The sequence below is a fragment of the Zootoca vivipara genome, chromosome 12 (genome assembly GCF_963506605.1).
Source record: "Zootoca vivipara chromosome 12, rZooViv1.1, whole genome shotgun sequence".
Lineage (NCBI taxonomy): Eukaryota > Metazoa > Chordata > Lepidosauria > Squamata > Lacertidae > Zootoca > Zootoca vivipara.
In genome coordinates, this window is record NC_083287.1 from 5,898,035 (window position 1) to 5,904,285 (window position 6,251).

Sequence of the window (6,251 nt, forward strand, 5' to 3'; positions counted from 1 at the left end):
GTACACGCACAGCCAGCAATAAAATACTTAATCTAAGGCTGGCATTTAGCTCCTAAACCGGATCCCTCGGCCACAGGAGAGGAAGGCCTTGGGAGTGGGGTGGGGAGGGGAGGGGATGTGTTTACCTCCTGCGCCCCCTCCTGACCCCTCCCCTGCAATATCTCTGCCTAAGGAGGGTTAGATGTCAGGGCTGGCCCAAGACATTTAGCACCTAAGGTGAATCACAAAATGGTGCTCCGCTCCCCACTAAGGAAGAAGAATTGAGTGAAGATCAATATCAGGAACAAAAGGGGAATAAATATCTACATTGGGCTCTGCTGCCCATGTGCATCCTGCTGCCTGAGGCAGTCGCTTCACCTTGACTCAGGGGTCCCCAAATTTACCTCTCTGAGGGCCGGTGCCACCAGCACTGATTGCGCTGTGGGCCAGAGCGCGCGCCCATACACGTGCACACACACAATTTCCGGCGCACTTCCGGGTCGCTGAAACTCCAGAAATAGCTTGACGCGCATGTGCACAAGCTATTTCCAACACTCCGATGACCCGGAAGTGGGCAGCCGTGCCATGCCACGCCGTGCCACGCCGTTAAGTGTGGGCAGCGGGGGTCGCCGGGGGCTGCATAAAAGAGCCTCACAGGCGGCATTCGGCCCACGGGCCGTAGTTTGGGGAATCCTGCCTTGACTCATAGATGGGCTGGCCCTGAGGAGTGTGCTGTGTGTGTACTCGGGCACAATCCCTCTGGATATCAGCTGTTGGTGGAATACAGTGAGGGATGGCCGTGGCTCATGGTTTTCTATCAAAGGGGCGATGTGCCAATCTGAACTTTTTCTATGGTGTATTACTGTAGATCATGGCATGAGCTGGCCTAACTTAACATCAGATCCCCATTATGGTACCAGTCTTATTTCAAACGTGCCCTGGAAGGCATTGGGGAGATATCCTGCGCCCGTGATGCTTTGTGTAAGGATCAGCACAAAAAAATTGCCAGTAGAATCAAGTCAACACAGACAAATAGTAAGATAACTTTAAAACAGGAAACAAGGATAACCAGCTTAGTCATTGCTCACTAGGGTTATGTTCTTTGAACTTTCAATTAAGCAGAGTAAACAAAATGGGAAATAGGCAGGAAACTCTAGGAAGAGACAATAGAACAATAGAAATATTGGAATTGTAAGAACTGCTTGTCCACCTCTCTTCATTAGAATGTAGTGGCTCAAAAGAGGACAAACCATGGATTTTCAATGGTTGGTTAGTTCTCAAAGCTCCAACTTGGACCCCTTTTCACTCTATGCTCTCAAGGACCAATTTGACACCATGCTTCACTTCAGGACAAGTAAGCCCTCCTGCTTCCATTTCTTGCATTGCTATTAGTGTGGGTTCGGTAGCGAAATTGTCACACTCACTTTCTGTAGGCTTTTGAGAATAGTTAGGGATTCTTCCACTTTTTAGATCTAGATGCATAGGTACTGTAGGATTTTCTGCCCATTTAAATTTGTGATTTTGCTGTCTGAAGCAGAATTTTTATATTCTGTCACATTTCATGTAGTAAACTTTTTTGTCTGAGAATTTCTTGTGGACATAAGGTGAAGGGTAAACACATATTCATAATGAACACACATCATAACTCTAGCATAATATCACAATCCTCCTGATAGTTTGTTTACGAATACACGTGAATGCTGGACACACATGTGGGTTCAGACACATCCTTTAATGAGTGTAACACAAGGAAAACAAAAATGCAGAGATTTAAGAATGCTTTAAGGATTCATGCAATACTCTTGTAATGTACCTATGACAAAACCCTGAAAATTCTATTTTGATTTTTGTTATGTACTGAGCTGAATCCTAGAACAATAGGATTCAGAATCAGCGGGAGCTACCCAATCCAACTCCAGGTGGAAGTGAATCCGCAACCTGATTGGCCTGCTGGAGCAGCCAATCAGGCGGCTGGCAGAAGTGAATCTGCTACCTGATGGGCCTGTAGGAGCAGCCAATCAGGCTGCAGGCAGAAGTCAATCCACAATATAATTGGCCCACAGGTGTAGCCCTGAAGTAGCCAATCACGCAAGGCCCATTGTGTAAATAATGTATATAAGCAGATGGTTTGGGGAAAAGAGCCATTCGTCTTCTCTTCTCCTCCTTGATGACTATGAGCTGAATAAAGAGCATGAAATTCACTCTTGACTCCGAGTATATTTCAATTTTTGTATCTGAAACAAGCACAGGCATGTGCAAGGATGCATGAAACAACTACAAAAGAATATAGGATTAATGTTTTTGTCAAGGCCCTGGAGAAACCTGTACAGTAGTAAAAATAAAAGAAAAATAGTATCTGTATCCTGAACCACCTAATGGACGTAATTGAGGGGGGAAGAAGAAAAATGAGTAGAACATAATATATGTAGCAGTTCTTCGTTCTAAAACAAGCAAACTGAATATCTTGAGACATTTTAGAAAAGATATTTAATTGGTTTAAGGGAGCAGGTGTATTTTCAGTTGTACGCTTAAATTATTTTAGGCATACAGTACGTTTAAAAATGTAGTATGAGAATCAGCCGATGTTTTCAATCACAGCTCAGAGAAACATTCTTTTGCCAAGAGGGGTAAGGAAAAGGGAAAAACTCCTTGACCACTGTACATAAATGTCTTGTCAGCAACACTCAGAGCATTTCACCACACTGGAAGACACCCAAGGAACATCTCTGGCATCAAAATAGCAGAACAAGTTCACCCAAAGTACTGTACAGTACATATGAAGCTGCTGCTAAACATCTTCCCTTGTGTAGGATATTCAGACTAGACCAAATCTTACAAGACAGTGAGCATCATGTACATCCTACTCTGCCTTCATTAAGTTGTGTTTTTATTTTGTTAGTACATTGCTCTGCCTCCAAGGAACTCTAAACAGCTTCATATATGGACTCCTTTTAGGCATCTCATGAGGCAAAACCTACCTAGCTTCAGCAGTAAAACTCAAGTCTCAAGACTGTTTTATGGCTGATTCCATGGCCAGAGGCAAGACAGTCACCAGAACCGGCAGTGTCCTGTTTCTAGATAAAATAAATGTCACAGCTTAGATCTGTGTGGGAACACAGCTATCTGATCTGGAAGCTCTTTCCTGTAATGTATGAACTCACTGTTAAACCTTGAGGAGAACTGGTCAGGGTTAAGGACACTGTGGCTAACAGCCAGAATTGGTTCACAGGTTATGTTGGGATTCTGGTGAACACAGAGTTAAAACACTCTGGAGGCGTTCTGATTCTCTGGGTGTCTGCCCACAAGTGATACGTGCCATTTCCCTTGTTCTGAGTCTGAGAGTCTGAGTCTGAGGCATGTGTAGGAGAGAGTGCTAGAGATAAGAGCTGCAAACATGCAGCTAGCTTCTGTTGGTTTTTGCTGTTTCTTTTATGCTTCTGCAATAAAGCTGAGTTAGACTAGAAGCAATGGAGTTGAGTCTGTTTTATTGAAGACACAGACTGCCATTGTTCCAGCTGCTCTGTAACTCTGCTGGGTCCGAACAAGAAGCAGCTTTGCAGAGCGAGCTGGGGAGCGTGCTGGGCAGCCATTTAAGATTGGCTGTGTGGGTCTAAGGATTTACAAGGGACCCAGGTGGCGCTGTGGGCTAAACCACTGAGCCTAGAGCTTGCTGATCAGAAGGTTGGCGGTTCGAATCCCTGTGACGGGGTGAGCTCCCGTTGCTCGGTCCCAGCTCCTGCCAACCTAGCAGTTCGAAAGCACGTCAAAATGCAAGTAGATAAATAGGAACCGCTACAGCGGGAAGGTAAACGGCGTTTCCATGTGCTGCTCTGGTTTGCCAGAAGCGGCTTTGTCATGCTGGCCACATGACCTGGAAGCTATACGCCGGCTCCCTCGGCCAATAACGCGAGATGAGCGCGCTACCCCAGAGTCGGTCATGACTGGACCTAATGGTCAGGGGTCCCTTTACCTAATGAACTTTACAATACAATACAATACTACATTTATCACAACAGGTTACCAAAGGTAGCCAAGGCAACAAAGCAGGTCACAAACAGACAAGGCTTAAGGTTGTCTAATACTGAAACACCAAAAGTTGGCGAATGCAAATGGATCTTCTTTCTGTTCTTCAAGTATTTCATGGGAAGCCTGCACTGTCATTGGGCGCACTCACATCTCCCCACTGCCAAGAGACATGTCTCTGCTTTGTAGAAGATGTGTGGCAAGATGCGTGTATCATTCTTGCAGCCTCTTATTTTTGTGGCACATGTGAGCATAGCTCTCGGATCATCAGGAGTCAAACATCAGCAGTGGACCAACACTAGCTAGTGCCTTAAATAATAGTGAGCCTGGCCAAGTCTTGTTGCCGCCACCACTTCCTCTGTGCTGCTCTTGAATGCCCAAGGCCTGAGCCGCTGTTTACTAAGCTGTCATCTTGGAAGCATATCCATACCTGCCAAGTTGCTGTCCGAGAAATAAGGGACCGGGCCGGAAGTAGCAGACCCGTTTTCCCAGCTGTTCCTAGCTGAAAAAAACGGATTTTTTTTTTTGTTTTCCCCCGGTTTATTCTGGCGTGGCGGCCATTTTGGGACTGGGCGGAGCATGCTCAGAAGCGACTTTTGATGCTGCTCTGCCCAGTTCCAAAATGGCTGCAGTGCGACTTCTGGCGCGGTGGCCATTTTGGAACTGGGCAAAGCAGCATCAAAAGTCACTTCTGAGCATGCTCTGCCCAGTTCCAAAATGGCGGCAGCGCTACTTCCGGTCTGCTATTTCCGGTCCGGTCCCTTATTTCTCTGACAGCAACTTGGCAGGTATGTGATGGTGCTGCTCAGCAAATCCCTTGCAACTGTTGTTTTATTTTTCAATAAAAAAAATGAACCCTGGCCAGCCACTCATGATGCGGCTTGGGAAGTAGGGAAAGATGGAGACAAAGGAGTGGAAAGTGCTGGGGCAGCTCTGCTGTGTCTTGCTGACCACTTAACCGGGCAACCTCCAGAAGGTACGTGCTTCATCCCTCTTCTAGCAGGTCCATGGCAGCACGCCTGTCACAGCGAAGCGCTTTAACAAAAGCAGAATGGATGCTGCTGCCTGTCTTTCACAATTGTTTGAGTGCCCCCTAGACTTCTGCTCAGAAGTCCATTGGTAATGGTGCCACTGGGTGGCTTGTGCGCAGCGTGCTCCCAGTTGAAAAGAGGGGAACTTTGAGGAAGTCACCCACTTCAAATTTTACTTAGTTTGATCACAGGGCCAATCAGCTCAAAAATGGCATAATGAAATGAGGCAAACTCGTCCATTTTCCCCCTAAAGAATCTGCATAGCACATTCCTGCAGTGAAAGCAGTGTTTAGGTGCCAGGCAATAACTTTCCTCAATAATAATAATAATAATAATAATAATAATAATAATAATAATATTTATACCCCGCCCATCTGGCTGGGTTTCCCCAGCCACTCTGGGCGGCTTACAACAGAAAAATGAAATAAAATAATCTATTAAACAGGGCTGCCTTCAGATGTCTTCTAAAAATCTGGTAGCTGTTTTTTTCTTTGACATCTGATGGGAGGGTGTTCCACAGGGCGGGCGCCACCACCGAGAAGGCCCTCTGCCTGGTTCCCTGCAACTTGGCTTCTCGCAACGAGGGAACTGCCAGAAGGTCCTTGGTACTGGACCTCAGTGTCCGGGCAGAACGATGGGGGTGGAGATGCTCCTTCATGTATACTGGACCGAGGCCATTTAGGGCTATAGCTAGGCCTTTGGCCTTTAAGTATTTGTGGCATTATTATTATTATTATTATTATTAATTCCCTACCCATCTGGCTGGGTTCCCCCAGCCACTCTGAAGCTGGGGCATAAGATGTTTTTCATATATTAACCCCCCCTTGCAGTGTTTAATGTATCTATGGGTTTTTTATTATTTGGTTGCTTGGTTGGTTGTAAGTTTCTTTGGGTTGCCTTGGGCAAGAGAAAACAAGTAACACATTTAATAAGTAATAAATAATAATAGTTAACATTTCATGCAGATGGCACCAAAAACATGGACACAAAGATCCCACCCAAGTGGATTTGCTACGGTATAAATTTGAGCTACATTTTAAGGAAAACTATAGTCCATTTATTATCATCAAAACAGTTATTAATAACGATGCACCTAGAGAAATACTGTGTTTGGCTAACCCACCTCCGAGCTTTGACCTTTGAGTCCTGATTCTCACAAGCTGCAATAAAGGAATCAAAAACACCAGATTGCAGCTGACTCTGCTGTGTTGAGAAAGA